This window comes from Citrus clementina, unplaced genomic scaffold (assembly GCF_000493195.1).
Source record: "Citrus clementina cultivar Clemenules unplaced genomic scaffold, Citrus_clementina_v1.0 scaffold_6, whole genome shotgun sequence".
NCBI classification, from domain to species: Eukaryota; Viridiplantae; Streptophyta; class Magnoliopsida; order Sapindales; family Rutaceae; genus Citrus; species Citrus x clementina.
Genome location: NW_006262139.1, coordinates 5,828,422 through 5,843,732, shown reverse-complemented (window position 1 = coordinate 5,843,732; position 15,311 = coordinate 5,828,422). Strand labels below are relative to the sequence as shown.

The 15,311-nt window shown below is 33.5% G+C and overlaps 1 pseudogene; it reads right to left on the bottom strand.

Annotated features, from left to right (window-relative positions):
* The window catches only part of LOC112097308, a 200,098-nt pseudogene that overhangs the window by 85,769 nt on the left and 99,018 nt on the right, over positions 1–15,311 (bottom strand).

Below are 15,311 nucleotides of genomic sequence, written 5' to 3'. Positions count from 1 at the left end.
AAAGTAGTCCTTAAATGGCCTCTCATGTGGTGCTTGTTGTTGTTGTAAATCCATTTCACTTTTATCTTTAATTACAACATGTTTGTGAGTGCGAAGTATTTTTTCAAGTTCAAGATCTATAGGTTCAAGATTAGGTAATAATGACCTTCGACCATGCATGCAAGGAACACAAAAAATGGGAACAAAACAAATAAAAATAAAGAAGAATGAGAAATTGCGGTACTAACCTTATCACGCTGTTACAACCTTTCTATTAAAGCACACTAAAACAAATACGTGAAATAAATTAACTAAAAATAAATTAATAAGATAAACAAAAAAATATATTACAAAGAAAAATAACTTGAAAGTTAAATTACAGAATTTTAAAGAAGAGAGAAAAAAAATTTCTTAGCTCAAAATGTAAATTCACTCTTTTTTTTTCTTTTTTTTAAATTAAAAAAATTACAAGAAAAATAACTAAATTAAATTTTTTTTACAAAAATTAATTTTACAAATTAAAATAACTTACCTCCCCGGCAACAGCGCCATAAACTTATTGTGCAAATTTTATTGAACTCGCAAGTGCACGAATCTATTGTAGAATAAATTAATGGTGACGAGTGTCGATCCCACGAGGAGGTGGATTTTAATTATATTTAGAATTAATTTTGTATGAGGGTGGTTGGATTTGTGGTGAAAGTGACTTTGATTATCCTAAAATTGGAATTGAAATGACGAGAATAAATTGAAGTGAAATCTATTGAAATGACGCACTTGGGTATCTAGATCCGCATCAACATGCACCATGAGTTAAATATTCCTTATTAGTGCCAATTAAATCATGAGGGGGGAATCCACACCTCATGAACGACACTCTAATCAATATGGTGCTAAGGGTTTATCGTGCCAAATAATAATAACCTTGTATTAGGAAGCCGATGAAACCAGGACGGTATCTAGACAAGATTATTATTATTTGTCGACGAGAAGTCAAAACATCCACAAAAATTAGAGGGGAAGAGAAAATAAATTTACCAAATAAAGCCCATGACACATGTTGAGATTTCACTTTCAACCCAAGCTTGAAAGAAAATTAGCTACTTATAATTGAACTAGGGGTAAAATGGAAATTTATTATAATAGGTAGAAAATACAAGATGAAGAAGGAATTACAGAAAATGGAGTCCAAAAATAGATTCAGAGATGCCAAAATTGGGGGGGGGGGGAGGCCCCCTTTTATAGATACATTGAGTAAATCATGGCCATCGGATTAAAAACAGTTTGGACGCTCAGGGTTACGCCACGTCATCAGTCAACAGTACGCGGTTTGACCACGCGGTTTGAACAGTCAACTGGGTTGAACAGTGATGCGGTTTGATTGAAAATAATCCTGTGTATATGCATGTACCGTACGCGCAATTTTTGGTCCACAACATGCTGCCACGTCACCGATCAACAGTGCATAAGAATTTTCTCCAATGGAATCGTGACACCTCATCAGTCAATGCCACATCATCGGTCAATGCCATGTCATCGATCCGTTTATGTGAACAATGTCGTGAACAGTAACGTAGATAATACCGTACATATGAATAGTACCATACATGTGAACAACGACATTTTTCCTTTTATGCTCCTCCTAAGGTTTTCGACTGTCCTGAGTTCAAAAGTGATGTCCATTTTGCCGTCTGATTTCTCGTTCATTATGAAATGACCATGATGCCCCTAAAATATATAAAATACTTAATAAAATAAAACACATATAATTAAATCACAAGAAGCTTAAATACATAAAAGTAAGGGTGTTAGTAAGACTTGAAATGTAAAATGAGGATTTTCTCCTTTATAAATATACATTTTCTAACACTCAACAAGTGTAAACGTTTCATGAAAATCAATTCCCTCTTCTTGGTTGTAACCTTGAGCCACTAATATAGCTTTATTCCTTACAGCTACACCAGATTCATCCATTTTATTTCTAAATACCCATTTAGTGCCTATAATGGATTGATGTTCCGGTTTAGGAACTAATTCCCACACATTGTTTTTCTTAAATTGATTTAACTCCTCTTGCATTGCTATAATATAAGATTCATCATTTTCCGCATCCGTAAATGATTTTGGTTCAATTTGAGATATGAATGCAGCATGCTCACAAGTATTTCTAAATGATGATCTAGTTGTTACACCTCGTGAGGGATCTCTTAAAATCAAGTCTTTAGGATGAGAAGAAATATACCTCCACACTTTAGGGAATGATTGAGAAGTACCTTCATTTTGCTCTATTTCTTCATGTTGCTCCTCTTGATTTCCATGTGGTGCATCCTTTTGGTTATCCTTTGATGACTCTTCTTATACTGCTTCATCTGCATCATTATCAACAACAACTTTCTTAGCAGAGGAGGGGTTAGATTAATCAAACGTAACATGCATAAAATTTTCCACTACTAGAGTTCTTTCGTTATAAACTCTATAAGCTTTGCTGGAGTTTGAATACCCAAGAAAGATGCCAATATCGGATTTTGGATCAAATTTGCCAAGATTATCCTTTTTGTTAAAAATAAAACATTTGCATCCAAAAATTTTGAAATAATCAATGTTGGGTTTTCTATCTTTCCAAAACTCATATGGAGTTTTATAGAGATGAGGTTTAATCAACGCACGGTTTAAAACATAGTTTTGGGTGATGAAAATTGATGTACAATGCCTAAATTATTACAAAATGTTTCAAATGCATGATTTTCAAACTCTCCTCCATGATCACTTCTAATGCATACAATACCATATCCTTTTTCATTTTGAATTTTCTTACAAAACACTTTAAACGCATCAAGAGCATTATCCTTATTAGCTAAGAATAATACTCATGTGTATCTTGAAAAATCGTCAACAATTACAAAAGCATAATACATGCCCCTCAAACTAGCATATCTTGAAGGTCCAAATAAATCTATATGAAGTAATTGAAGAGGTTTTGAAGTAGAAATATGATTTTTTCTTTTAAAAGAGGTTTTGATATGTTTTCCAAATTAGCATGCTTCATAAATTCTATCTTTTTAAAAATCGATTTTTGGAAGACCTTTAACTAAACCATTTTTAGAAATCTTTGAAATTAGATCCATGCTTGCATGTCTTACTCTTCTATGCCATAACCAATCATCATCATGAAATGTGAAAAAATATTTATCATGTGTAGATGCACAATCTATATCAATGGTATAAATATTAACACATCTATTTCCTACAAACAATATCTTGTCACCACAAGCATTCTCAATAACACATATAGTCTTATAAAAAACAACTTTATAACCCTTATCACACAATTGACTAATGCTAAGCAAATTTTATTTTAAATTTTCAACCAAGCACACATTTTCAATAAGAGTAGAGGATACATTACCGACATTTCGATCTTGGTAAAACTTGAAAACTAAGTGTAATTCTTGTCATGTGTCTTGAACATCCATTGTCCAAGAATCACTTATTTTTCCTTTTCTTTGATCCTTGCAGAAAAAAGTTTCTAGGTTTTAGGTACCCAAAACTTCTTGGGTCCTTGAGTGTTAGCAATGGTTCCTTTTGGAACCCATCACACTATAATATGCATTTCTTTTCACTGGACATCTATTTTTCATGTGACCATCTTGATTACAGTAATGACATACAACTTGATTGTTAATATAGATACTTTTCACAAAGTAATTCTTATAATACTTTTGTTTCAAATTTGGCTTATAGCCAATACCTCTTTTGTCAAACACACATTTGTTTTTAATTAAGCATGTTATCCAACATCTTTTGCCCATTTGTGAATTTTAGCATAATTTCATTTAGCTCACTATTCTTCTTCTTAAGCACTTCATTCTCCTTTATCAATTCATCATCATGTAATTTTTTATGCTCATATGAAGCACTTTGTTTACCTTTAAGAGATGCAATCCTATCATGCAACGTTTTATTGTCTAAATCTAATTCATTTAGCTTCTCATTCAATGAATTATTGCATTTTTCCAGGGCATCCTTTTCATTTGTAAGTTCTAGCATTTTCTTTTTAAGGCATGTATTCTTCTTACCAATTTTTATCCACTCATCATGCAATTCTTTAAAAGCATTATGTAACTCATCATATGTTGGAAGATTACTTACCTCATCAAGTTCATCAAATGATTCTTCCCCGATTGCCATGAGAGATAGATTTGTCATTTCATGATGTTCTTCATCTTCACTCATTTCCTCATCGCTATCATCCCAAGTGGCTACTATTGCTTTTTTCTTGAGCTTGTTGAGAAGAGGACATTTTGTTGGTTATTTTAACTCAATTTCTATTGATGTCAATGTGAAAGTGTATACAACAAGTAATAAAGTGATGAATATTCAAGATCGTCTCCACAAGGACTGTTGTTATTAGAAATGGTACAACAATCACGATAGTGCAAACTTCATTCTATCTAAAAATAAATAAATAAAGTTGATTGACTAATGAAATTAACAACGTAATAAAGTAATTGCATTAATGAAGTAAATTGAACGGTGTGCACAAAAAGAATTCAATAAGAATAAGGTAGTTGAATGATCAAACTCTCTTCATGTGCTGACGATTTTGTTCAAACTAACACTAGTTGCTGCAACAACTCCTATAGCACTGGGCAGAATTACTTTGCATCCTCAGCTGTCGCTTGTTGGAATTCTCATACCGTTATGCAACCTAACAATGGCTAATTGTTATATCACATAAGATATGGCATTACGAACATATACTCTCTCTACCCTACAAGGTGAATCCCTATATCTAGTTCATCACAAATCTTAACTCAAGTGTGGCCCTTTTGAGACTCAAGTTAAACTAAATCCAAGAAACTTAAATTAAGATCAAGTATTACTCTAATAATTTCCACTAAGACAGGCCCTTTTATAGCTCTCTCTTAACTTGAACCATTAAATGGGAGGTCAACTGAAATAATGATTGTAATATAAGCTATTAAAGCAAAATGATTTAGTAATCTTGTAGCAACTCATAAGAACAGTCAATAACCCATTTATATTATTTGTCACTAAATTACAATCAAATTTAGTTCATAACTTGGAAAAGAAGAACAAACATCAAAGTATCAGTCATGAAATACATCGTCTCAATCAGAGAATAAGTAAAGAGATAAATAAAGAATAATGAAAATTGAATCCAAATAGTTCTGCAGATTTCTTCACTGGTGCAGACTTGTTCTCGCTTGAATTCTACTTTTTCCTTTTTTTTTCTCTTGATTTCTTCTATGTTAATTCACCGCTTTCTTTCCATATGATGCGTGCTCCTTTTATAATTGAAAATTAGGGTAAACGGAAGCCTACGGTGCGCATAAGTCAGATTAGGAAACTGCAGATCGCGATTTTGCAGGTATCCCACGCGAAAGTTTCTCTGTCCTTGTTTCAAGATTGTTATAGCAATGGTTGCTACAACAACAGCTACATCAGCTACATTGTTCCAGATTTGTTTTAATTCTTTTGTAGCCATGTTCTTTCTTTATTTTTGCAAGCCTATTACATCAGCATTCCTTTATTGAAACTTGAGCTTCCGGAAAACCTACAATTATGCACACAATTTAAGCACAAATTATTCTAAATCAAACAAGATTTATTACGAATAAAATAAAATGAATGTTTATGCAAAATGTAACAAAAATGCAATAGAAAAACATTATTTACTCTCTAAATAATATCGATTTAAGTTTAAAAGTGCCTTGATAACTCTCATTTCATAGAGTTATCACATTCAGACCGTATGTGTCCAGGCTTTTTGCATTCATAGCAAGTGATTTGCTCATTCTTCTCCTTTTGATTTTTGAAGTTTCTGAACTTTCTCCGCCCATTAATTTTCTTGTAGAATTTTCTGAATTTCCTAGTCAGCATAGCTATCTCCTCATCACTCTCATGTTTTGAAGCTTTAAGAGCAATGTCTTTCTTCTTATCTTCATGCCTTTTTTCTGCTGCCAAGTCTTCTTCATATGAAATGAGTGAACCAATTAAATCATCAATAGGTAAAGTATTTAAGTTTTTGGCTTCTTCAATGGTAGTCCTCTTAGGTCTCCATTCTTTTGGAAGTGACCTAATGATTTTTTTCACTTTCTCACTATTCGAAAAAGTCTTTCCTAGGGCTCCTAGGGTGTTGACTATGTCTATAAATTTTGTATACATAGAATACACACTTTCATTTTGTTCCATTTAGAATAATTCATATCTTGAGCACTCTTACAACTAAATACTCTATGAAATTCTTTCTTATTAAGAGCGCAAAACAAAACATTCATTGCCTTAGAGTTTAAAGACATCTTTTATTTTCTAATGCACTCCATTGACTTGAAGGTTTTGAAATATCATCTCCTACTTCATTTTTAGTCATAGGCATGAATGGACTATCACAAACAACTTCCAAAATTTCGTAATCTAAGGCTTGTAAGTAAATTCTCATCTTAGTTTTCCAATATGGGTAGTCATTACCGTCAAAGAACGGTGGTCTAGTTGTGGATTGTCCTTCCCTAAAGGTAGAGTCATATTGGTTGCCATGGGTCTTTTACTCTAGACGGTTAAGTCCTACTAAGAGAACCTTACTCTGATACCAAATAAAAAAATATCTAAGGGTGCATTGGGTTTCTAAACATTATGCAATTCTTAAACAAAACTTAATGCAAATCTTAAATGAATTCAAAGCAATAATAAATAAATAAACCAAAAGATAAAAAGATAAGGGAAGAAAGATTCAAACATAAATATTGCCTACATCCACGCCTTCAAGCACACCGAGCTTGAGGATTCCATTAGTCAAACCTTCAAGACTTCAAGAACACTTACAATTGATTTCTTAAGAGTCAATCAACCTTTACATTCAGAGATTATCCCCAATCTCTTAACCCAAGTGTATCCCAACACTTACAATCACTCAAAAAAAATATTACAAATTTGCTTTTCTTTCACATAATATATAAGATTACAAATCAATGCTTAATGTATGAATAAATGAACAAGAATGAATTTGAAGCTCAATGAATGTTGTATTCTCGATTATAAGCTCAATGATAACGTTGTGATCAACATTTTTTTGAATTTGATTGAGCTTGTTTATAGTTGGAGTTGAAAAATAACTGTTTTTGACTTTCTACCCGAAATTGTATTGTCATTAACAGTTATCGGTTAACCCTTTTGATTGGTCTAAGTGATCGTGGAGCTGGATTTTAAATAAAAGGTTGATCGTTTACGACTATCAGTTTACCGTTAATTTTCAGAGACCTACAAAATAAATTTCTGCTATCCGTTCTAGCTAAATGGTTGAAGGTTAGAGTAGAATTACATTTTGGGAACTATCGGTTAGTCGTTTCCCGTTAATGATTCGCCATTTAATTTTAGTAACCTGCAAAGCATACTTGCCTTGTTTGTTTTTTCTAACTGGTTCAAGTTTAAGGATTTATCCCTCTTTGACAATTATCGGTTAACCGTTTCAAAGTAACAGTTCACCATTTACTTCTAGAATCACAGTTTTAACTAAATTTCATAGGGAATGATTTTTCGATTAAAGTTAACGATTATCCATATTTCATGAACGCATTTAGAAAGATTAAACGACTTTTGAGAAATTGTTTATTGATGAAAACTCCAACATTTTAATCAAGAACATTTAAAGTTTGTTATTATCAAAATCAATATAATGAACATATACATTTTAACAAATCATTCCTAGTAACCACTAGAGTAGTTGTTTCCATCAATTACGTAGCTATGAAAATACTGACACCAAAATTCGTGATCACCATTAAGGGAGATCAGCGAATAGCCTACCAATGCTATGCCACAACCTCGCAGGTCAACTACTAAATACCTTCTAATGAGTAAATCACTTATTTCTAGCAAAAAGTACTTGGTCTCTGTGACTCTAGCTCTTAAAATGACTAGGCATCTATTATCAAGTGAAAGAGGAATGTATGAAAGAGAATTGTGAAGTTGAGCACTAAGCCAATTTGTAGGGATGATACGCTTTTGAAAGTAAACTCCATTAATCACCAGAATGCTCTAAATGGGAATAATTGCTATGTAATTCTAGAATTCATTGAACCGCTGTTAGATCCATGAATTTCTAAAGAAGAAAAATAGGGAATGCCAGCAGAAAACCTCTTCTCAATTCTAATTAAGAAGGGTAACCGGACGAAGGTTTTCAAGGTTGGTTCCTATCTAACCAAAGAGACCAAAGAGTAGTTGATTACCTTCCTACGGGAGTTCAACAATGTATTTGGCTGGACACATAAAGATATGCCATGGTATAGAGGTATCTTGCCACAGACTTAATGTTAATCGGCATTATAAACAAGTTAAATAGAAGAGAAAAGCCTTCAACCAAGTGAGGTATGAAGCGATTGAGGTAGAAGTAGATTATTCCAATTCACACTTAGCCATTAAGGCATAAGTCATCACTAATGTTTTGGTAGAATTTGCCAATGACTTTGGAGAGAAGGAACCCTAGGGGAACTGAACAAGAAGATAACCACTGGAAACCTGATGGTTGCTATATATCTATGTAGATAGATCTTTGAATTTGTGTGGGAGTACAGTTGGTTTGATCATCATATGCCCTAGAGGAGTGAAGCTCTAGTATGTATTGCAATTCAGTTTTAGAGCCTCTAACAATGAGGCTGAATATGAAACAATCATTGCTGGTTGAGGATATGCAAAGCTTTTTGGGCAGGAAGACTCATTGTCAGGTGTGATTCTCAATTAATAGTAAACCAAGTTGGCTCCGAATACAAGACCAAGTAGGAGAACTTGATGAAATACAAGTGTACAACCCAAGAGGGGTGGGGGGTGAATTGGGATTCTAAAAAATTATTTGATTCTAAAACAAATTATCAAGCAAATCTAAAATGAATTTAATGGAATAACAATTAAATCAATTACAATATAAAAAGATAAGGGAAAAGAGATTCAAACACGGAGATTTTTACATGGTTCGGCCAACCTCGCCTACGTCCACGCCTCCAAGCTTTCCGGGCTTGAGGATTTCACTAAGCAAGCCTCCAAGGCTTCAAATGCTTACACTTGACTTCCAAGGTGTCAATGAATCTTTACAACAAGAGATTATCTCCAATCTCTTAACTCAAGTGTATCCCAACACTTACAATCACTCAGAGTAAAAGATTAAAAATTATTTTTCTCTCACACAATATTTAAGATTACAAATCAATGCCCAATGTGTGAATAGATGAAGCAAGAATGTGTTTTAAAGCTCTATGAAGATTGTATTCTCGAATATAAGCTCAATGGTCATGTTGTGATCAATCTTGTTTGAATTTGAATGAGCTTATTTATAGTTGGAGCTGAAAAACTAGCCGTTATAGACTGTCTGCTCGCAAACGGTTCGCCGTTAACCATTAACGATTAACCTTTTATGCTTGGTCAAAGTTACCGTTGGACCAATTTTCAAATAAACAGTTTGTCGTTTATGGTTACCCTTTTGCCGTTAATTCCCAGAGACCTACAAGATGAACATAAGTTATCCGTTTACATTAAATGGTTAAGGATTTGCATGAAATGACCTCTCTGGAAATTATCGGTTAACCGTTTGTAATTAACGGTTCGCTGTTTGTTTCCAGTAACCTGCAAAACAAGTTAGCTTTATCCGTTTCAGTTAAGCTTTTGCCGTTTGTTTCTAGGTACAATCTTTCATTCTGAATTTTATCGGTTAACCGTTTCAATAAACGGTTCGCCGTTTATCCAACATCTTTTGCCCACTTGTAAATTTCAAAACAATCTCATTCAACTCATTGCTCTTTTTCTTAAGCATTTGGTTTTCATTTTTCAAATCATCTATGTGTGATTCTAAATGCTCATGTGAGATGTTAGGTTTATCATTTGAAAATGTAATTTCATCATGCAATGTTTTGTTCTTTACTTCTAGGCATGCAATTCTTGCATTTAGGGATTCATATTCATTTTTAAGCTTTGTCATTTCCTTTTTAAGACATACATTCTTTTTACCAATCTTCATCAACTCATTATGCAATTCTTTAAAAGCATCATACAATTCATCATAGGTGGGATCACTTACCTCATTGAGATCATCCCCTCCTATTGCCATAAGCGCTTGGTTTGATACTTCTTGCGACCCTTCTTCATCACTTGAATCTTCCTCGCTATCGTCCCAAGTTGCAACCATGGCTTTCTTCTTGAGTTTGTTGATAAGTGGGCACTCCGATCTTATATGGCCAGGCTTCTTGCATTCATAGCATGTGATTACCTCTTTCTTCTCCCTTTGGTTCTTGAAGTTTCTGAAATTTCTTTGCTCTTCGGTTTTCTTGAAGAATTTTCTGAACCTCCTTGCTAGCATGGCCAGTTCTTCATCATCCGGTTCACTCTCCCCATCACTTTCATATTTTGAAGCTTTGAGAGCAATGCTTTTCTTCTTCTCCTCATGCCCTTTTTCTGCGGCCAAATCTTCTTCATATGAAATGAGAGAACCAATTAAATCATCAAGAGGTAAAGTATTTAAATCTTTAGCCTCTTCAATAGCGGTTCTTTTAGGTCTCCATTCTTTTGGAAGTGACCTAATGATTTTCTTAACTTTCTCGCTATTTGAGAAGACCTTTCTTAGGGCTCCTAGGGTGTTTACTATGTCCGTAAATCTCGTATACATAGAGTACACACTCTCATTTTGTTCCATTTAGAACAACTCATATTGTCGAGTGTACCTACTAATTTTTGACTCTTTCACTTGATTTGTACCTTCATAGACTACTTCAAGTTTGTGCCAAATTTCATTAGCACTTTCACAACTAGATACTTGATGATATTCTTTCTTATCAAGTGCACAAAATAAAGCATTCATAGCTTTGGAATTTAGAGAAACTTTTCTCTTTTCTAATTCATTCCATTCCCTTGAAGGTTTTGGAATATCTCCCCCGACTTCATTTTTATTTAGGGGCAAAAACGGACCATCACATCCAACTTCCCAAATTTCATAATCTAGCGCTTGTAAATAAATTATCATCCTAGTTTTCCAATATGGGTAGTCATTTCCGTCAAAGAACGGTGGTCTAGTTGTGGACTGTCCTTCCCTAAAGGTTGAGTCATTTTGGGTTGCCATGGATCTTTTACTCTAGACGGTTAAGTCCTAACAAGAGAGCCAAGCTCTTATATCAAATGAAATACAAGTGTTCAACCCAAGAGGGGGGGGGGTGAATTGAGATTCTAAAAAATTATTTGATTCTAAAACAAATTATCAAGCAAATCTAAAATGAATTTAATAGAATAACAATTAAATCAATTACAATATAAAAAGATAAGGGAAGAGAGATTCAAACACAGAGATTTTTACATGGTTCGGCCAACCTCACCTACTTCTACGCCTCCAAGCTTTCCGGGCTTGAGGATTTCACTAAGCAAGCCTCCAAGGCTGCAAATGCTTACACTTGACTTCCAAGGTGTCAATGAACCTTTACAACAAGAGATTATCCACAATCTCTTAACCCAAGTGTATCCCAACACTTACAATCACTCAAAGTAAAAGATTAAAAATTATTTTTCTCTCACACAATATTTAAGATTACAAATCAATGCCCAATGTGTGAATGGATGAAGGAAGAATGTGTTTAAAAGCTCTATGAAGATTGTATTCTCGAATATAAGCTCAATGGTTGTGTTGTGATCAATCTTGCTTGAATTTGAATGAGCTTATTTATAGTTGGAGCTGAAAAACTAGCCGTTATAGACTGTCTTCTCGCAAACGGTTCGCCGTTAACCATTAACAGTTAACCGTTTAGGCTTGGTCAAAGTTACTGTTGGACCAATTTTCAAATAAACGGCTTGTCGTTTATGGTTACCCTTTTGCCGTTAATTCCCAGAGACCTACAAGATGAACATCAGTTATCCGTTTACATTAAACAGTTAAGGATTTGCATGAAATGACCTCTCTGGAAATTATCGGTTAGTCGTTTGTAATTAACGGTTCGCTGTTTGTTTCCAGTAACCTACAAAACAAGTTAGCTTTATCCGTTTCAGTTAAGCTTTTGCCGTTTGTTTCCAGGTACAATCTTTCATTCTAGATTTTATCGGTTAACCGTTTCAATAAACGGTTCGCCGTTAAATTCCAGTAGCCTTCCCAGCTTTTTGTGTTTTTCGTTTTTCTTAATCGGTTAGAGCTTAGGCAATATGTTGCTCTATGTTTTTAGTCGGTTAACTGTTTAAATAAACGGTTCATCGTTTATTTCTAGAATCACAGTTTAAGCCAGATTTTGCTGAGAATCATTTTCCAATTTGAAATTTAACAGTGATCCATCTTTTATGAATATAATTGGAATGTTTTATAAGGCTCTCATTTATTAAGGAATAGCTCCAACATTTTAATCAAAATCCATTTAAAGTTTGTTATCATCAAAATCAATATTATTAACATATTCATGTTAACACTTGAAGCTTATTTAAAGAAGACTAAAGAATTGATGGTTGAGCTCAACAAATGAAAATGGCGCAAGTTTTAAGAACAAGAAACAGTGAAGTTAACAAATTGGCCAAAGTAGCCTTATTGAGGACTACTTAATTACCAGAACAAATGTTAGTGGAGTTTATCCCTTTACTGCATACCACTATGATTGAAGCAAAAGAGGTGAACTCCATCTAATTAGAGGAATTCTGGTGGATGACCATGATAAAATTTATAGAAAGAGTAGAACCCAGAACGGCATCATATCAACATTATGTCTCTGGGCTATTTAGCAAAAGGGTTTTCCTTTCAAGAAAGGAGATCTAATGCTTAGGAGGAAAACTCTGAACACTCAAATGGCTTCAAAAGGAGTTCTAAAGGCAAATTGAGAAGACTCTTCCCAAGTACATAAGTCGGCTGGTTCGGGTGCTCACATGTTACTGCACATAAATGGTACCATAGTCAAGCACCTATCAAATGCAACTATGCTGAAGAAATATTATCATTTTTCTTTTTATTAGAAGTAGTTATGACAAATCAAGAGGCCTACAAGTTCGCCTCCCTCTGGTTAACTCTTGCCATGTCATGTAATGATATGAGCTCTTGTTACTTAGAGAAAAGTTATCTATGAATGCATTACTTATTTTTTTTTTATCTATAAATATAGCTAGTTATCTCCTTAGGATATGAATGAACGATTGATTATTTTACTTGATTAACTGAGCTTAGTTTTTTAATTGATGATCATTTCATTGTCTCATGATTACTTACTTTTAATTAATCTCTGCTAACTATTCACCATAGTTTAATGCTTTGAAATCTGTGTTATAAGTCAGTATGATTGTTAAAAGACTAACATCATCAAGGGACTTAAACAAGAAGAACTCCAGGAACATCTAATCAAAAGTAACCAGGGGGATAAATTTTAGAATAGAATCAAGGCATATTTACAATAAAACAATAAGCAAAGTCTAATGAACGCTGCAACATTTCAGAATACAACTTTGAGAAGAGAGTGGAGGTGATAGAAGACTTAATAATAAAAGCAAATCAACAAGAGCTTAGCAAAGGTATACCTTTAGAATTTAAATCACCCATACATTCACTTCACCTAAGTTGATTAAGGATTAATGATTAGGGAAACTTCCTCATTCAAACCTGAAGTATTTTAAGGGCCTCCTCCAGTGCTTTTCTTGGTAGTTTCCCCCTCCTTTATCAGAGCCAAAATGTCATTTTTTTTACCACGAATGTCTCTAAGTAGGGGCCTCGAAATTAGGATTCGCCTTCCAGATCTCGCAATGGCAAAGTTTATAGCCGCCTGAGCTTGTTGATTGCTCTGCTCTCAAACCTTTTGTAAAATCCTACTCTTTAAGCTTAGTTCATTTCAACTCCTTTTTTTTTCAACTTCTTATTTCTGCATGCTTATCTATGCACTGACGATCTCTCTTGAGTTGAGAAACTTGTTCCTTATATTTATCATGAGCTGAAATAATGGCCAGATTATAATTTTCGGTCCACATAACGGCAGAGTAAGAAAAATAAGGGACATTAGCTCTCTGACAGAAAAATTAAAAGTACATTAACAAAAAAGGAAGAGGTAAACTCACATTTTGGCATACTTAGATGCTCCAGTAATATTGTCCAGAAGACTCCACCTACTCATTACACGGGTCAAATGCTTGTTGATAAGTGCATATTTTTCATATATTTTGCTATTAATTTCTCCATCTTTTTCTTGTTTTGGTCTTAAATATTCTATTTATTTTAGTTAATTTTTAATTTAGTAAATTATATGTTTATTGTGTTACTTTTTATCTTAGTTTTTTTTTATTTTAGGTATTTTCTGGGATTAAAGAGAAATTAAATCGGAGTATTCAGGAAAGAAATCTGATTGAGAGAATCAGAATAGGAAAAGAATTGAAGATTGGGAGACAAAAGTGCACAAGAGATCAAGAATTGGAGAAATAAAGAATATTTTCCAATTAGAGCTTGTACGGGCCAAGCAAAATTAATTTTGCACATGGAGCTAAAATTGGAAAATGGAAGTAAAAAAGGAAGCCAAGCCTATTACAAGCTAAGCCATCACATGGAGCTAAAATTGGGAAAAGGAGATTGCCATTCAGAACGTGAATGGAAGTAAAAAAGAATAATGCCTTTTGGCTTTAAGCATGGCCAATCAAAAGAGTTTGTGAATGAAGACGAAAAAGGAAGCAAATATTTTGCATGACAATTTAAATGGCAAGCACGTTATGAAAGTGGCGGTTTTGGCTTGGATTTAATTCTTTCCATGCAAGGATTTAAAAGCCACAATTGAAGCATTATATAAGGGCCAAGCGGAAGCAACACGAAGGGAATTGAAAAAAAAGGCAGCCGCTTGAATTAATCTCCATGATTGGTTTTATGAATTCTCTTATTCCCAATTTAATTATGTTAGGCTAGATTTTCTATTTGGTTGAGGGTGAATTCAAAACCCCAAACATGTCATATGATTAATTTTTAATTTTTATCATTCAATTTATTTAATTGAGATTGTTTATGTTCTTCTATAATTAATGTTTATGATTTTATTCTCATCTTGTTTGAATGGCCAATTAGATAGGACTTGAATAAATTCTATTACTAGATTAAAATTCTTGATCCGTAATTGTCTTGATAATTTAATCATTAGTAGTAGGTTGGAATCAATGATTTCGATTGGAGAACATAACCTAGGTTAAATAATCTGAGCTTGTGTGTTTATTGCCTAGATCAACCTAATATATTTCTCTGCTTAATGCTTCCATTATCTTAAATTTAAAGAGTTTGTAATTTAGAGATTAGGTGAAGAGCTTGTTTTACCTAACGACACACTAAGGAAATATTGAGACTAACAGAGCCT